This window comes from Mus musculus, chromosome 16, assembly GCF_000001635.26.
Source record: "Mus musculus strain C57BL/6J chromosome 16, GRCm38.p6 C57BL/6J".
NCBI classification, from domain to species: Eukaryota; Metazoa; Chordata; class Mammalia; order Rodentia; family Muridae; genus Mus; species Mus musculus.
Window position 1 is genome coordinate 78,609,648 of NC_000082.6, and position 18,388 is coordinate 78,628,035.

At 41.2% G+C, this 18,388-nt stretch overlaps 1 non-coding gene across 1 annotated transcript; it reads left to right on the forward strand.

Annotated features, from left to right (window-relative positions):
• The first annotated feature begins 15,099 nt into the window (after positions 1 to 15,099).
• Gm24861 lies at positions 15,100 to 15,206 on the forward strand. Its single transcript, XR_003952039.1, has one exon. It is a non-coding gene; the product is annotated as a U6 spliceosomal RNA (small nuclear RNA).
• The last annotated feature ends 3,182 nt before the right edge of the window (positions 15,207 to 18,388 follow it).

Genomic DNA, 18,388 nt, shown 5'->3' on the forward strand with positions numbered 1-18,388 from the left:
GAGGGGCATCTGGGTTCTTTCCAGCTTCTGGCTATTACAAACAAGGCTGCTATGAACATAGTGGAGCATGTGTCCTTCTTACCGGTTGGGACATCTTCTGGATATATGCCCAGGAGAGGTATTGCGGGATCTTCCGGTAGTACTATGTCCAATTTTCTGAGGAACCGCCAGACTGATTTCCAGACTGGTTGTACAAGCTTGCAATCCCACCAACAATGGAGGAGTGTTCCCCTTTCTCCACATCCTCGCCAACATCTGCTGTCGCCTGAGTTTTTGATCTTAACCATTCTGACTGGAGTGAAGTGGAATCTCAGTGTTGTTTTGATTTGCATTTCCCTGATGATTAAGGATGTTGAACATTTTTTCAGGTGTTTCTCTGCCATTCGGTATTCCTCGGGTGAGAATTCTTTGTTCAGCTCTGAGCCCCATTTTTTAATGGGGTTATTTGATTTTCTGGAGTCCACCTTCTTGAGTTCTTTATACATATTGGATATTAGTCCCCTATCCGATTAGGGATAGGTAAAGATCCTTTCCCAATCTGTTGGTGGCCTTTTTGTCTTATTGATGGTGTCTTTTGCTTTGCAGAAGCTTTGCAATTTTATGAGGTCCCATTTATCGATTCTTGATCTTACAGCACAAGCCATTGCTGTTCTATTCAGGAATTTTTCCCCTGTACCCATATCTTTGAGGCTTTTCCCTACTTTCTCCTCTATAAGTTTCAGTGTCTCTGGTTTTATGTGGAGTTCCTTAATCCACTTAGATTTGACCTTAGTACAAGGAGATAGAAATGGATCAATTCGCATTCTTCTACATGATAACCGCCAGTTGTGCCAGCACCATTTGTTGAAAATGCTGTCTTTTTTCCACTGGATGGTTTTAGCTCCCTTGTCAAAGATCAAGTGACCATAGGTGTGTGGGTTCATCTCTGGGTCTTCAATTCTGTTCCATTGGTCTACTTGTCTGTCACTATACCAGTACCATGCAGTTTTGATCACAATTGCTCTGTAGTACAGTTTTAGGTCCGGCATGGTGATTCCACCAGAGGTTCTTTTATCCTTGAGAATAGTTTTTGCTATCCTCGGTTTTTTGTTATTCCAGATGAATCTGCCGATTGCCCTTTCTAATTCGTTGAAGAATTGAGTTGGAATTTTGATGGGGATTGCATTGAATCTGTAGATTGCTTTTGGCAAGATAGCCATTTTTACAATGTTGATCCTGCCAATCCATGAGCATGGGAGATCTTTCTATCTTCTGAGATCTTCTTTAATTTCTTTCTTTAGAGACTTGAAGTTCTTATCATACAGATCTTTCATTTCCTTAGTTAGAGTCACGCCCAGGTATTTTATATTATTTGTGACTATTGAGAAGGGTGTTGTTTCCCTAATTTCTTTCTCAGCCTGTTTATCCTTTGTATACAGAAAGGCCATTGACTTGTGTGAGTTAATTTTATATCCAGCTACTTCATTGAAGCTGTTTATCAGGCTTAGGAGTTCTCTGGTGGAATTTTTAGGGTCACTTATATATACTATCATATCATCTGCAAAAAGTGATATTTTGACTTCTTCCTTTCCAATTTGTATCCCCTTGATCTCCTTTTCTTGTCTAATTGCTCTGGCTAGGACTTCAAGTACAATGTTGAATAGGTAGGGCGAGAGTGGACAGCCTTGTCTAGTCCCTGATTTTAGTGGGATTGCTTCCAGCTTCTCACCATTTACTTTGATGTTGGCTATTGGTTTGCTGTAGATTGCTTTTATCATGTTTAGGTATGGGCCTTAAATTCCTGATCTTTCCAAGACTTTTATCATGAATGGGTGTTGGATTTTGTCAAATGCTTTCTCAGCATCTAACGAGATGATCATGTGGTTTTTGTCTTTGAGTTTGTTTATATACTGGATTACATTGATGGATTTCCGTATATTAAACCATCCCTGCATCCCTGGGATGAAACCTACTTGGTCAGGATGGATGATTGTTTTGATGTGTTCTTGGATTCGGTTAGCAAGAACTTTATTGAGGATTTTTGCATCGATATTCATAAGGGAAATTGGTCTGAAGTTCTCTATCTTTGTTGGGTCTTTTTGTGGTTTAGGTATCAGAGTAATTGTGGCTTCATAGAATGAGTTGGGTAGAGTACCTTCCGTTTCTATTTTGTGGAATAGTTTGTGAAGAACTGGAATTAGGTCTTCTTTGAAGGTCTAATAGAACTCTGCACTAAACCCATGTGGTCCTGGACTTTTTTTGGCTGGGAGACTATTAATAACTGCTTCTATTTCTTTAGGGGATATGGGACTGTTTAGATGGTCAACTTGGTCCTGATTCAACTTTGGTACCTGGTATCTGTCCAGAAATTTGTCCATTTCGTCCAGGTTTTCCAGTTTTGTTGAGTATAGCCTTTTGTAGAAGGAACTGATGGTGTTTTGGATTTCTTCAGGATCTGTTGTTATGTCTCCCTTTTCATTTCTGATTTTGTTAATTAGGATTTTGTTCCTGTGCCCTCTAGTGAGTCTAGCTAAGGGTTTATCTATCTTGTTGATTTTCTCAAAGAACCAACTCCTCGTTTGGTTAATTCTTTGAATAGTTCTTCTTTTTCCACTTGGTTGATTTCACCCCTGAGTTTGATTATTTCCTGACTTCTACTCCTCTTGGGTGAATTTGCTTCCTTTTCTTCTAGACCTTTTAGGTGTGTTGTCAAGCTGCTAATGTGTGCTCTCTCTAGTTTCTTTTTGGAGGCACTCAGCGCTATGAGTTTTCCTCTTAGGAATGCTTTCATTGTGTCCCATAAGTTTGGGTATGTTGTGGCTTCATTTTCATTAAACTCCAAAAAGTCCTTAATTTCTTTCTTTATTCCTTCCTTGACCAAGGTATCATTGAGAAGAGTGTTGTTCAGTTTCCACGTGAATGTTGGCTTTCTATTATTTATTTTGTTATTGAAGATCAGCCTTAGTCCATGGTGATCTGATAGGATGCATGGGACAATTTCAATATTTTTGTATATGTTGAGGCTTGTTTTGTGACCAATTATGTGGTCAATTTTAGAGAAGGTACCATGAGGTGCTGAGAAGAAGGTATATCCTTTTGTTTTAGGATAAAATGTTCTGTAGATATCTGTTAAGTCCATTTGTTTCATCACTTCTGTTAGTTTCACTGTGTCCCTGTTTAGTTTCTGTTTCCATGATCTGTCCATTGGTGAAAGTGGTGTGTTGAAGTCTCCCACTATTATTGTGTGAGGTGCATTGTGTGCTTTGAGCTTTACTAAAGTTTCTTTAATGAATGTGGCTGCCCTTGCATTTGGAGCATAGATATTCAGAATTGAGAGTTCCTCTTGGAGGATTTTACCTTTGATGAGTATGAAGTGCCCCTCCTTGTCTTTTTTGATGACTTTGGGTTGGAAGTCAATCTTATCAGATATTAGGATGGGTACTCCAGCTTGTTTTTTCATACCATTTGCTTGGAAAATTGTTTTCCAGCCTTTCATTCTGAGGTAGTGTCTGTCTTTTTCTCTGAGATGAGTTTCCTGTAAGCAGCAAAATGTTGGATCTTGTTTGTGTAGCCAGTTTGTTAGTCTATGTCTTTTTATTGGGGATTTGAAACCATTGATATTAAGAGATATTAAGGAAAAGTAATTGTTGCTTCCTGTTATTTTTGTTGTTAATGTTGGCATTCTGTTCTTGTGGCTGTCTTCTTTTAGTTTTGTTGAGGGATTATCTTCTTGTTTTTTCTAGGGCGTGGTTTCCGTCCTTGTATTGGTTTTTTTCTGTTATTATCCTTTGAAGGGCTGGATTTGTGGAAAGATATTGTGTGAATTTGGTTTTGTCGTGGAATACTTTGGTTTCTCCATCTATGGTAATTGAGAGTTTGGCTGGGTATAGTAGCCTGGGCTGGAATTTGTGTTCTCTTAGTGTCTGTATAACATCTGTCCAGGCTCTTCTGGCTTTCATAGTCTCTGGTGAAAAATCTGGTGTAATTCTGATAGGCTTGCCTTTATATGTTACTTGACCTTTTTCCCTTACTGCTTTTAGTATTCTATCTTTATTTAGTGCATTTGATGTTCTGATTATTATGTGTCGGGAGGAATTTCTTTTCTGGTCCAGTCTATTTGGAGTTCTGTAGGCTTCTTGTATGTTCATGGGTATCTCTTTCTTTAGATTTGGGAAGTTTTCTTCAATAATTTTGTTGAAGATGTTTGCTGGTCCTTTGAAAATCTTCATTCTCATCCACTCCTATTATCTGTAGGTTTGGTCTTCTCATTGTGTCCTGGATTTCCTGGATGTTTTGAGTTAGGATCTTTTTGCGTTTTGAATTATCTTTGATTGTTGTGCCGATGTTCTCTATGGAATCTTCTGCACCTGAGATTTTTTCTTCCATCTCTTGTATTCTGTTGCTGATGCTGGCATCTATGGTTCCAGATTTCTTTCCTAGGGTTTCTATCTCCAGCGTTGCCTCACTTTGGGTTTTCTTTATTGTGTCTACTTCCCTTTTTAGGTCTAGTATGGTTTTGTTCATTTCCATCACCTGTTTTGATGTGTTTTCCTGTTTTTCTATAAGGACTTCTACCTGTTTGGTTGTGTTTTCCTGTTTTTCTTTAAGGACTTGTAACTCTTTAGCAGTTTTCTCCTGTATTTCTTTAAGTGAGTTATTAAATTCCTTCTTTATGTCCTCTACCATCATCATGCTTTTAAATCCAGGTCTACCTTTTCAAGTGTGTTAGGGTGCCCTGGACTGGGCGAAGTGGGCATTCTAGGTTCTGATGTTGGTGAGTGGTCCTGGTTTCTGTTAGTAGGATTCTTACATTTACCTTTCGCCATCTGGCAATCTCTGGAGTTAGTTGTTATAGTTGTCTTTGTTTAGAGATTGTTCCTCTGGTGATTTTGTTACCCTCTATCAGCAGACGTGGGAGACTAGCTCTCTCCTCTGAGTTTCAGTGGTCAGAGCAATCTCTGCAGGCAAGCTCTCCTCTTTCAGGGAAGGTGCACAGTTATCTGGTTGTTTGGACCTCCTCCTGGCTGAAGATGAAGGCCCAAAACAGGATCTTTTCCAGAAGCTGTGTTGCTTTGGCCAGGAAGGTGGCCAGTTGTCTGGAGCCGAAGATGGCGCCGCCCAGAAGTTCTGTGGCTCTCGCCTGTCCCAGAAACGGCTGGCCTCTGTATTCCACACTGTCACCAGTGCAGCCTGCCCTCTGCGGAGTCCCGGAGCCAAGGAGGCTCCCGCCGGGGCCTGAGGCACAAACCTCTCAGGCCGGGCGGACCCTTGTGCTCCCACCAGGAAGGTGGCCAGTTGTCTGGAGCCGAAGATGGCGCCGCCTCAGAAGCTCTGTGGCTCTCACCTGTCTCAGAAACGGCTGGCCTCTGTTTTCCACACCGTCACCCGTGCAGCCTGCCCTCCGCGGAGTCCCGGAGCCAAGCCCTTCCTTCTCTTCTTTCTGACTAACTCACACGTACCATTCTGTTTCCCAACATTTCAGATGCAAATACAAATATGAAGTTGGGTTGGGTCTCTAGGACTTGAGTAGGGGAAGAGACAGACTCATGTCACCAAGCCATTTAAGTTTACATGCTAGCAGTAACAGTTTGCTGAGGAGTTATTGGAAAGCAAAGATGAGCTCAATGTAAGCAAACATAGGGCTTTCTGGTAGAGATGCCAAGAACCTAACCTTGAGGGAGGAGTTACGAGATGAGTGACATTCCAACCTTGGGGACTATCATTAAGAAAGTGACTAAGCAGAGACAAATTATTGTAACTAGGAAATAGCAGTTGGGGGGCAGAGGAAGCAGGAGAGAAAGCAGAAGGCAGAAGGACAAGTCCACAGATAGCCTCACTGGGTTTAACCCTGGACATCCCGTGGTCATGCTAAATTTTAGATATGCCATTCTAAGTGGTATGTGGAGGTGTCCAAGGAGGGCAAATTTAAAAAATCCATCAGGGGACATCCCTGCATCAGGTAAGAAGGATGGAGACCTGGTAGTGCATGAATAGTAAAGGCAAGAAGGATTATAGAAAGATGAGAGAGGAGCAATTCACATGGAGAGATGAAGGCAATGGGAGAGGTAAGAGTTTGTATTTCTGTTTTAGGAAACCAGGTGGAAGATGCACCTTGATTGAAATTATAAATGTATGTGTAGGAGGAGAAAGTAAGTTTGAAGTGTCTGTAACATTACCTGGAAATAGTAGGCAATTATGTAGACAAATTTAAAGCTTGCAAGCAAGGTAAATGTTGGGTTCTTCAGAGAAACAGAACCAGTCATTTCCAGTCTTTATTTATAGTTCTATGTCTTCACCTTTCCCCTTGACCAGTCTCAAGCGGATTTGTGCAGGATTCTAACAAGCACACACAACGAACTAATGGGGAGTGAGGAATTTGGTGTCATGACCAGAAGAGACATTAATCAGAGTATGGAGCTAAGGAAAAAAATATCTAGGCTACAGAGGCCTCTGTGGCTGCAATACTCATTCTGACATTTAGTCTTGAGCTTCCTGGCAATCAAAGCCAGTAGGAAGACCTTTTGCTCCTTTGCAGAAAGGAGAAAGTTTCTCAGTTCCTCAGGGAAAACAAAACTTTGTCTTCAGTACAAAGTTCTCAATAGTATTTTTTTTCCTCCCAAGTATGATGCTCTATATATGAGGGCTGTGAATTATAGTTATCATTCTTGACATCCTTCATATAGCATATTGTCTTTAGATACTAGTGACATACTCTTACATGTCAAAGGCTCTGATTATATGAGGATCTTCCTCTAATAAAATAAAAGAATCCCTAGGACCAGTCAAAGGAAAACATATACCCATTTTTCTCCCTTTTGAATTAAATCTATCTCCACTCTCAGGACTCTATCAGCCATTCAGTGCCCCATTCTGCACTCAATCAATTTATGTATTTTTGCTTCACTTTACTCTCTGTTATCTGTAACAATTCAACCAATAGCCATAGGAGTCGTGATAACTAACTCAGTTTTGAATCTATTATGTTTTTAAATTTATAACTGTTTCTTTAAAAATTGTCAGGATTTTCTGAATGTTTTGCAAGCTAATATAAATTGAGACTTTCTATGATATGGAAATAATGTTCATTATTTTTGAACTTATTTGATCATGAAAGCCCCTAGTCATGTACCCAACACCTGTTGGGGAATGTTGCTTAAAGTTGTTCTTTGATAATGTCTTTATCAAAAGGGATACTGGAAGGCTAGTATAGAATCAGTGGTGGCTAACAGATCTTTGATAATGAAAGTTATGAATTTCCGGTAGAACATTTTGGTACTTCGCCAAGTTAATGAAATATGCTCGGGTTGATGATCTTTCTAGACTCCCTCAGGGAACACCATGAATTTATATTATTGTTTTGACTGTGAACTCAAAGTGTTCCTTTTTTCTTTTTAATATTAATCTTTAATTTTTTCCCCCAAAAAGCAACCAGTGAAAACACTGTTGAGATAATAGAAAACATAACCAATTTAAGCTTCCAGTTAAAGAGAGTGCTACATAATAACCTTTGAGCAAGAAGTATAGTAAGATTTAGAACGTAGTAACGAGTCACGCTGGTCTAGAAAAGTGGCAGTAGTAGAGTCCTCTCTAAGGTCCATAACCTTTCTAGCTCCACGAAGCCAACTAGGTTTTTGGCCCCAGGAATGCTTTCCCTCCTGTCGCCCTAGCACTAATAATCAAAGCAAAAGAGGCTATCAACTCGGAAGTGGGTGGGAGCGGTCAGAGGAACGGGACTGGGAGGGGCTGGAAGAGAGTGGGGCAAAGTGACATGATTCTGCTTCAATTAAAAACATTAAAAACTACAACCAACTAAACAACCAAACAGAAATCAGCTGCAACGGGTCCCTGCACCTTGCCTGGGCAGCGCAACAGGGCTGCTCCTGGTCTAGGGGCGTTGGTGAACCAGTCCTGAGGGCGAGAGTACAGGAGGGCTGGTCTGCCACTCAATTGTCTGTTGTGAGGTAGAGTTGAGGGCGGGGGTGTGGGGGGGTGATGCCCTCCTTCTCTTGCTTCCTACAGTATCCTGGAGAGCTGGTCCTGGGGTGGGTGGGTGGGGTCCCCTCCCATCCACTTCAGGGTTGATAGTCTCTTTTGCTTTGATTATTATTGCTAAGGCGACAGGAGGAAAAGCATTCCTGGGCCGAAAACCTAGTTGGCTTAGTGGAACTAGAGCAAGAGAGCTACCCCTGTTCCCTCTTTGGCTGCATCACTCCAGAGAGCAGGCCTTGAACTTTGCCTGGGCAACACAGTGGAGCTGGCCCTGATGGCAAAGGCACAGGTGAAAACAGCCCCAAGCGAAAGAGCTGTCCAAGCCCTTCACAAGCTGCATCACTTGGAGGGGTGGACCCCCGTGCCTTGACTGGGCAACACAGTGGAACTGGTTTGGGAGATATGGGTGCGGGGGTGATGGTAGGGGTAGGAGCTGGCCCTGAGGGTAAGATAGCAGGAGAGCTGCCCTGCCTCCTACTGATTGTGGCATTGGGTGGCCTAGCCCTAGCAGTACTGGAGAGCTCACCCTGGTGCAGGTATGGGAGAGCTGCCAGCTCAGTTACCACCCAGGCCCAGATGCAGGGTTCCGAATTATCCTGCCCCCACATCTATTACTGTCTGTGAATGGTTGGGATGAAGGGGCCAGTGCTGCTGTTTCGAAGACGCAGGATCTCCATGACTCGGGATAGCTGGGAGGAGTCCTGGTGAGGATCCAATATTGATGGTGTCACAGAAGTCACACAAGCCAGAGATCTTGAATCAGACCCATGACTCATTCCAATGAACATAAACATTTGCAAGTGAAGATGTCTGGACAGAGGGATATACAGCGGGGCGCACGCTGACATACTACAGCTTCCATGATGAGCTGTTTCCTATGCTTTTGGTTTTTGGTTGGTTGTTGTGTTTTATTTGTGGTGGAGATTGCAAGGGTGAAGGGCAGATATGAGGGGATCGGGAAATAAGTGGGACTGGGGTGCATGGTGAGAAACTCACAAAGAATCAATAAAAAGTTAAAAAAAACATTAAGTAGAATTATAAATGTATAAAATGACGGCTCTTAAAAGCACACATTAATCTCAATTGAACACATTGCAAGTGTGTGAACATACATTTAATAGAGAAGACAATGAACTAAAATAGTTGATTACCAGCCTCAAGTGCCTCCTTATAAATTTTTAGAAACAAAAAGCTGCTCTAGACCTTGAAATTGGATGGAGTAAAAAGATTTTCTTTCTTTCTTTCTTTCTTTCTTTCTTTCTTTCTTTCTTTCTTTTCTTTTTTTTTCATTTTAGTAACAAATATTTGCAGCCATCTGGTCTCTATTTTCTAGACTGAGGACAAAAAACAATTTCACAAATTTATCTTTGAAATGCCACTTCTTAATATTCGTGGCTGAATAGTACTTTTTCTTATTACATTGAATACACTTAAATTTGCTGTCAAATAGAATTATAACATATTCACAATATTTTATTTTTATAGACATAGTGTTTGAAGATTAGATTATTTTGTTACTCTAAAATAAGAGAAAAGCGAATTATGTTAACTCTTCAGTGACCATAACTCACCATCTGTGAACAATGATCAGTTTACATCAGGATGAACTCTTATTCAGCTTCTGAAACCCAATATAGTTTCCGTTTTCAAGAAACAAATTCTTAACTTCTTACTAGTCCTTTACTGTGTAACAGTTTTCTCTGAATTGGAACATTCCCTGCAGGAAGGAAGGAAGGAGAGCCCCCACCCCGCCCCAGGGCTCATGAAGCTTAGACTACACAGATTTGACAAACCTGAAATGTATGAGAGATAAGAGAGGGCCCTTCCCTAAGATTACGCTAGCCAACTACAGCTGGAGGAGGAGACTCTGCCCCGCTGGGCCAGAGAGGGATTCCTGAACTTGACTACAGATAATTCAGAGTTCCTGGGTTGCTGCTTCTGTGAGTCATCACCTACGTTGGGCGGGGCTTTGATGATGTGACACAGCCTGGTTCTGAGTCATCACTGCTTCTGTAGTAACCCTTCAGGTATGGCCCTGTTAGCCCAGTAAGTCACTGCTTCAGCAAGAGGGACTTTGGTGCAAATGTTACTTTGTTTTTTGTTGTTTCCGTTTTGGGGTTGAGTAGACCAGTGTATAGTGTCTCAGGAGACATCTTATACAATACCTTTACCAACCACATTGAACCTATACCTATTTCTATTTATTGTTTATATATATGATGAAATCAAGGAAGTTTTGAACTGTATTTCACTTCTGTATTTTGAAGCTAAGTTCACACAATAATACCAATCTTCACAGAGCACGCCAGTGTTCTTGTTTGCTGTGACTGGAAGCCTAGCTCTATGAACTCCAGTTCTGTTGCTGCAGAGAGTATGTACGTATCGGGGACAGACAAAAGGTTACAGATCACTCAGCCTCTTCTGGCTTCATGACACTTTCTTTACACATCCTTTAGCTATAGTGACTTGTCTTTATGATAAGAACAGGACAGAAACTGGTCAAGACGGGAAAGGACCCTGTATTGGTCCCGGTTCTCCAGAGGGACAGAAATGATAAAATTAGTCTTTCCCTCCATAAAGAATGGAAACATATTAGAGTGACTTACAGGCTGTGGTCCAGCTAATCCAACAGTGGCTGTCTCCCAGTGGATGTCCAGCAACCTAGTAGTTGTTCTGTTCACAGGGCTGGGTACTTCAGTTGCTCTTCAGTAGATGTCAGAATCCTGAAGAAAGAGGCTCTAATGTCAGTGAAGGAAGGGACTGGCCAGAGTGATGAGGGCAAGCAGGCAAAGAGCAAAAGCTTTCTTCTATGTTCTCTATACAAGCCACAACCGGAAGGTGTGGCCCAGTTTAAAGATGTATCATCCATCCCTCCTCAAAAGATTTGAATAAAAGTAGGTCTGCCACTGTAGGTGATTTAATTACAATTAAATTGCAATCGCAAGAAAACTCTTCCACAGTTGTACCCGATGGCTTGGGTTTTTAGTTATTTCCAGATGGAGTCAAGTTGACAATCAGGAACAGCCACCGCAGGCCCCACAGCTGGAGTTCCTGGAATGACCTTGCTGGAGATCAGGGACTACAGAGAGCAGTTCTGGCTCCTGTCTGCCATCGTCACCTAAGGGGATCTTCTGCCTGGAGGCCATAGTGACTAAGTGACTGAAACAGAGAGGGTGCACTTAGACAATTCATGGTTGAGCAACTGGACTGACCAAATCTTTCCTCATCTCAAGTCTTATCTGACATTCTTCCAGAAGTCCTGAGAGAGAGAGAGAGAGAGAGAGAGAGAGAGAGAGAGCCAGACCCACAGTTTCATGCCTCATCATACTCTTTTTCCTAGGAAATCCTCTTGCTATACAGAGCCAGAATCGAATCACATCTCTCACCTCTCCCTCTCTGCTACATCCACTCTAGCAGTGACAGTCGTGACAGGCCCCCCAAACCTGGGCGCTGTCCTGAGGAGAAAAGTTCACGGAAACTTAGTCTCCTGAAACTGTGGCATCCGGTATAACGAATGCTCCAGTGTCCTTGCTTTAGTGGTAAATAGACCTGTGTGCTTTCTCTTAATATTGCTTTATTATAGGTGCTCCTAAGGATTGATTTTTTTTTGACATATAGCTAAGTTACACTCTAGGCAGTCTTTGATCCGACCCTGGGCATGGATAGCTAAGTCACTGCCCTACACAGAAATTTACCATTATCTAGGAAGAAGGAAGTTTGTGACCTAAGGAGGAACCTTAGTAATAAATAAATCTTAAAAAAAGGAAATCTTTCAATGATGGATTTAAAGTACCCCAATTTGTCATTTGTAGAATCATAGACTTTTTATATTGCTTATTATCATATTATGTTGTTATTTTATTATATGATATATTATAAATATTATATGTATCATTAGTTATTCTTATTTCTAACTTAATGTTTAACCTGTTATTAGACTTACCACTGGCAGTTGTTATTTAATTCATTAAAAATAAATGTAGGGGCTGATGATGTAGCTCAGTGGAAGGGTACATGTTTAGCATGTATTGGGTCTTGAGTTCAATAGTCATCACTTTTAATGTGCAGGAAAGTTAGAGGGACATAGGCAGACAAGGAAGGCGAAAGCAGACTCTTTGAGATAGTCGCTTCTTGTGCTAGGGAAATTTGTGAGGTGAACTGGTGGGAAGACATAGGGGTGTGGCTAAACAACACCATTGGGAAGATGGAGAGGACCCAGGGGCCCTATAAAGACCCAAACCAGCTTTCCTTTAGAGTGTTTCCAGCTTTCAACCTTTCTCATTCCCAAGGGACAAAGCTGTTACTTTCCCTCTCTCCAAGGCTTGGTCTTCTGTCTTTTCTGGACATTCAAATTGCCATTCATCCTTTTCCAGATGTTCAGTTCTTTGTCCATGCCAGGGAACAGGCTTGGTGAACCCCCAGATGGCCATCCACACCCCCATTACACTTTCCTTAGTAATCTGGATGACAAAAGGAGAGGCTCTGTTATGGCAATCTTAATTACTTTTATCAACCATTAGATCACAATCACACACTACAAATGTCTGTATCTATGTATCTCTATGTGGATGGGGGCTACAGAATGGATACAAATGGGTAAAGAGGTTGCAGCAGAGTTGTAACAAGTTTTAGAAGTGAACTGATACAAATACAAGTGGAGTCTGTGTCAGAAATATAATAAACCTGAATAGGCTACAGGGAAGAATTGCTACTGTAGCTTCAGTCTGCTAAGACTCAAGGGTTTGAAGGTGGAACTGTACAGCAGAGTCCAACTGCAGAATTGGAAGAGAAGGCTCTTGTCCAGATGAAGGAATGTGAAGATGGATGGGTAACAGATTCAAGTGGGCAGATGACAGTTGTATACAGCTTTGAAACAGTGGGAATCTAGCTGAGCTGAAGCCCCAAGGACAATTGGAAGTTTTCTGTGTGCTGGTTACTTACACATATGCTAGGTGTCAGATGAAGGGTCCACAGGGGCCATTGCTGGGACAGTGCAAGGTGTCTGTCATTGTACAGCATCCAAGTGAGAGAGTAACACCATTTTCTTGGACTAATGTATCTAATGAATTCTTGGGCTTGGTTTTCTTGATACAACTTAAATCTGCCCCTTTGCCCCTACATACTCAATTCACCCTGATAAACTTATAAGGTCCTACCCTGTCTACAACCAGGAATAATATGTCATTTATCAGTCTCTGCTGCATGGTGTTCACCCAAGTTCCCAGTCGTCCTCCTTGGTGAAAACAGAGTCAACAGTTGCTTGCACAATGGATTTGGAGCAAGGCACAGTCTGAAAGTCACTGTTTCACACAGTACAGACTAGCTTAGAGAAGGACATATGCTGACCTATGAGCCTGACCTCAGCAGCAGACGGTGATGGTGTTCTAGTTGATGTTAACACAATCCGGCAAGCCTGATAAGAACAGGTCTCATCCAATCAGATGAACTCCCACGTCAAACAAAGAGGCCGGGTAACCAGGGCTTCTGTTTGATTGCTTTGAGATGGAGCTTAATCTTTTCCCACCTTCAAATTCTGTCATTGTCAATTCTGTACTGTCAAATAGAAGCCAGGATCCAAGACAGGGTAATTCATAGTTACTAGGGATTTAGTTCTCATAGGTCAGAAGTTTGCGAGATTCAAAATTAAGATGCTGGCATTTTGCAAAGGCTCTCTTACTATGTCCTCACACATAGCAAATGCCAACAGGGAAGGAAGACAAAAGAGGGGTAGATGATGGAGAGAGACTTTCTTCTAAGATAACCCAGTCACATGACAACAGCATCAATTCATCTTTTTAACAGTCTCACTCATTAATTAATATTGTTGCAGTGGCAAATGAAATTCAAATCAAGTTTTGAAGGAAGGAAATATTCAAACAATATCACATGAGAGTAAACACAAGTCCTCTCTGGGTTCTGAGCCTGCTGACCTATTTAACTGTTACACATTTGACCCTTTTGGTTCTTAGATCTCTGGACTTAGATACGAATATTTTTGGATGCCCTGAAATCTTGGAATATAATCTCCAGATGTTCATGAATTAAATGAGAGAGAGAGAGAGAGAGAGAGAGAGAGATCTCCATATGGCTGCTTGTGTTTTTCTTGTGAACTCAGGCTAAGACAATGGGTTATGTCCTTGACTCTCATTTCATATTAGCCATACCACATAGTGTTTCCATGATTTTGTTAGAGACTTTAAATAGACTTTTAGGAACAGTGAGTCCTTGATTAAAGCTATTCATGAAACATAAATAGCAAAAGTCAAAGTTGATTACATATTTGCTAAATCCGTGATTGGATGTACTATTGCACGTGTTAGTTTTGACACAGGTGGAAGAATAGATAGTAAACATCGAAGTATTGATCTTGATTAGGTGGTGTCAAACAAAGAATTACCATATTTAAATGAATTGTAACTATAGCACATAATGTGGCGTGACTTTCATCCCCAAAGACATTCTTTAAGTGACAGATAATGGCTGATTTACCATCTTCAAGAGAATTTGTGGTATTATAAGTCACTGAAGCGAGGCTCTATTTATCATTGCTAAAAGTGAGACTGACAGGTTAAGGCATGCCATCTTTTCTGTAGAGATCAGTATTGTACTCGGGTCAAAACATACATTTAAAGTGGCTTTGAAAAGTGTGGTACAAACCTCATCATATTTCACCAGTGGCCCTTGACGTGACTGGGAAGAAGATCTACCAAGATATAGGTTTTGATGTATTTCTTACTAAGCACCAGGAGGCTATGACTGATTCATGCTAAATTGTCCCTTCAATGTCAGTCTGACTGGGTCCGCGCCACACTGAATCAATAAGATAATGGTAGGAAGTATGCCAAGGCACGAACCAGAGACGAGAGAGCTGTGTTGTCAGGAGTATACATCATTTCCTTCATATCTGGGCAAGATGGTCGTCTCACATAAAAGATGACTGCAAATTCTTACATTTATTGAGACCAGTTTGTAAAAAGCAGGAGTTATCTCTGCTCAAGATACTTCAGCTGAGAAATCAGAGATCACAGACACATTAAATTATCTGAAGTGAAGGAAAACATACCTTTGATGGAGCTGGCATTCTGGATTTGTCATTAATACATCCTACAAATGTTTTAGAAAGTAACTTTCGTGCTCGCTTCGGCAGCACATATACTAAAATTGGAACGATACAGAGAAGATTAGCATGGCCCCTGCGCAAGGATGACATGCGAATTCATGAAGCGTTCCATATTTTTGTACCCCGGAGCTCTTGACTCTAGCTGCATATGTATCAAAAGATGGCCTAGTCGGCCATCACTGGAAAGAGAGGCCCTTTGGACTTGCAAACTTTATATGCCCCAGTACAGGGGAACGCCAGGGCCAAAAAGTGGGAGTGGGTGGGTAGGGGAGTGGGGGAGAGGGTATGGGGGACTTTTGAGATAGCATTAGAAATGTAAATGCGGAAAATACCTAATTAAAAAAATAATAAATAAAAAAAGAAAGTAATTTTCTCTTGATACTTTTCTGGACTGTACTATTCATACTTAAAAGTAAGACATGTGATAATATTGCCCACTTGGTATTGAGCGTGATATTCAGCTCATGAGCTTCAGACCCAAGGCAAAAATTGTTCCTTCAGGCCAGCAAACACAACATCTCTATTACTTCTTGGAGGGGTGTCTCTCACTTTTGCCCACTCCTTAGCTTTTCTTCCAATTCATATGTGAGGGCAGTAAGTGTTTTCTTACCTAAATATAGTGCAGACACAAAGCAAGAGTTCTCATGGGATGCAGAGGTCCTGGAACACCAGCAAGTGGCAGGTGGCACTTTGGAGAACAATGGTGATAACTGCTTCAGCAAGACAGTGTCTAAGAGTGGACATTAATTAGAACACTGTGCATGCCCAAGATCAGACAGAGGAACTGCTCTGCTAGGAGCAGATGATCTCGCTAACATACCATAAAACAGTAAGTGTGTTTTTTAACTGAAAGAATAGAGAAAATGGATAGAAGTGAAGGCAGATAAAACATCCTACACCAAATCCTAATTAAGTGTGGTTTTTATCTTCTGTGTCTGAGTATTTTCATCACAGAAGTATTGAGGAAAATATTGAGTTAATATTAGAATGGCTCACTGTGCCACGTATTGCCTATACTTAGCCTAAAATTATTAACAAACTGTGTGGAGGAATGCGTGAAAATTTTATTTTGTAGGGCAGATACCTTCTGGCTAAATTAATCCATGTATTATCATGAGAGTTTTGAGTTAAAGGATGCCTTACGTGCTATTGTGTGTGGCTAGACAGGGGAGATGCTACATGAAGACTGTATTCTACATCTGAAACCAGATGGTAAACTGTCAACTAACCAGGACCTTTCTTTTGCCAGGCTTGATTGGGTTTAAGGTAAAAGACATATCCATTTTCTCTAGAGACCACAAAAATTTTTCATAAATGGTGCATGACTGAACCTGGTGAGGTGGCTAAGGAGGGACTGACTGATACCTGCCACCAAGTCTGATGACATAAGTTTGATCCCCACAACCCACATGGTAGAGGTAGATAACAGAATCCTGTAAATTGTCCTTTGACCTCTGGACTTGACTCCCCAGGGGGCACAAATGTTCACAGACACACACACACACACACACACACACACACACACAAGAGAATATGTGTGTGTGTTTGTGTGTGTGTGTGTGTGTGAGAGAGAGAGAGAGAGAGACAGAGACAGACAGAGACAGAGAGACAGAGAGAGACACAAACAGAGAGAGAGAGAGAGATAGAAAGACTTTGAAGATTCTGCTGCTGCTTCTCTGAAGAAGCCAGAAAGACACAGAGATGCATCGGGCACAGTGAGGTGGGCAGGCTTTTGTCATGCCAATAAAGGAACAATTGTCAGGTCAAGCATTTGGCTGTGCGAAGTGCTTAGATCATGTGCATCAAATGGAGAAATTATAAGTTAACTGGATATTCAGCTAAAATAAAGCTTGTCATTGAAGCTTTGAAGTAAAATGCTCTATAATAATTTTCATTGAAATTCTATAAAAAGAAATAGGATAGTCATGAATATTCTAGTCTTAAGAAGCAAATATTCCAAGTCTTAAGCTTTAAACATTTATTTATTTATTTATATATTTGCTTATTTGTGAGTGGGTTGCACACTGACACAGAGGGCAACATATAGAAGTCTTTCTACCGTGTGTGTTCTGGGTATTGAACTCAGGCTATGAGGCTTAGTGGAAGCATCTTTAACTGCTGAGACATGTCTCTGCTGCATTCCCCCTCCCCACCCCCAGCTATTTCCCCACACTGTGGCTATCTGGGGCTCTAATATGCTTTTGTGTGTATCAGCAAGTAGCAATCCAGGTTTCCTCATAACTTCTCTCTCTAGTAAGTGCAATGTTCTTCTGAAAAATTTTGCTGCCTTCTAGTGGACACAACTCAAGAACTAAAAATTAAAATCTATCTCACGTTTTAAGAAGTCTAGCACTTGGACATGTTCCCATAATTTCTTTCTACTTTTGGAAATCTGGATGCATTTTCCACATGAGCGAAATTATAGGGAGTAGAATTTCAGATTTCTATAAAATACAGTATTGACTGCATGAAGAGTCTTTAAGTAGACACTGTATGTCACAATGAAAACACCTGGAGAATCAATGTGCCCAGTTGATAATATTCACTGCACACAAATGTGAAAGAGTCAATTACTCACTTACTTTGGCCTTTGTTGAAGAATTCATTTGAGGGATGACTAATTTATTAATTCCAATTAGCAGACTGAAACTCCTTCATTAAATGGGAGGAAATGTCTTCAGTTTTCTCCCATCTCCTTTCCACCACAGAAAACATTAATGAGTGGCACCATTTCTTTTGAACTCTGTCCCTTTATTTGACTCTTAGAAAAAAGCTCTGATGGCTTCGTCTTTATTTGTCACCTCCAGATGCCACCACTGGAGTCTTGATTTAGTCAGTGACCTGTCCAGCTCCTTTCCTGTCCTCACGCCAATAACTCCTAATGACTTAAGTGTCATTTAGTTGTAGGTTGGTATAAAATATAAATGGATAGAGATGTAGCTTCGTGGTGGTAGAGTCCTGTTTTAATTACTTTTCTGATGCTGTGTCAAAAAGCCGTGACCAAGGCAAGAAGCAAGAGTTTATTTGAGTTTGTGCTTCTAGAATGCATGGTGGTAGGTGAGGGACAGCAGCAGGCTGCCTATGCAGAACTCTGAGAGACCAAGTTTTCAAATGCGAACAAGAAGTACAAGGATAAAACTGTGTGTGGAGCTAGGCTCCGACCTCTCAAAGTTCGGCTCACCTTCCTCCGTCAAGTCCCCACCTCCTAAAAGTTCTCACTACCAACTAGGGACTGATGTTTGAAATGCCTGAAACTCAGGGAGGTGATAATTTTTCATCCAAACCACCACACATATTTAC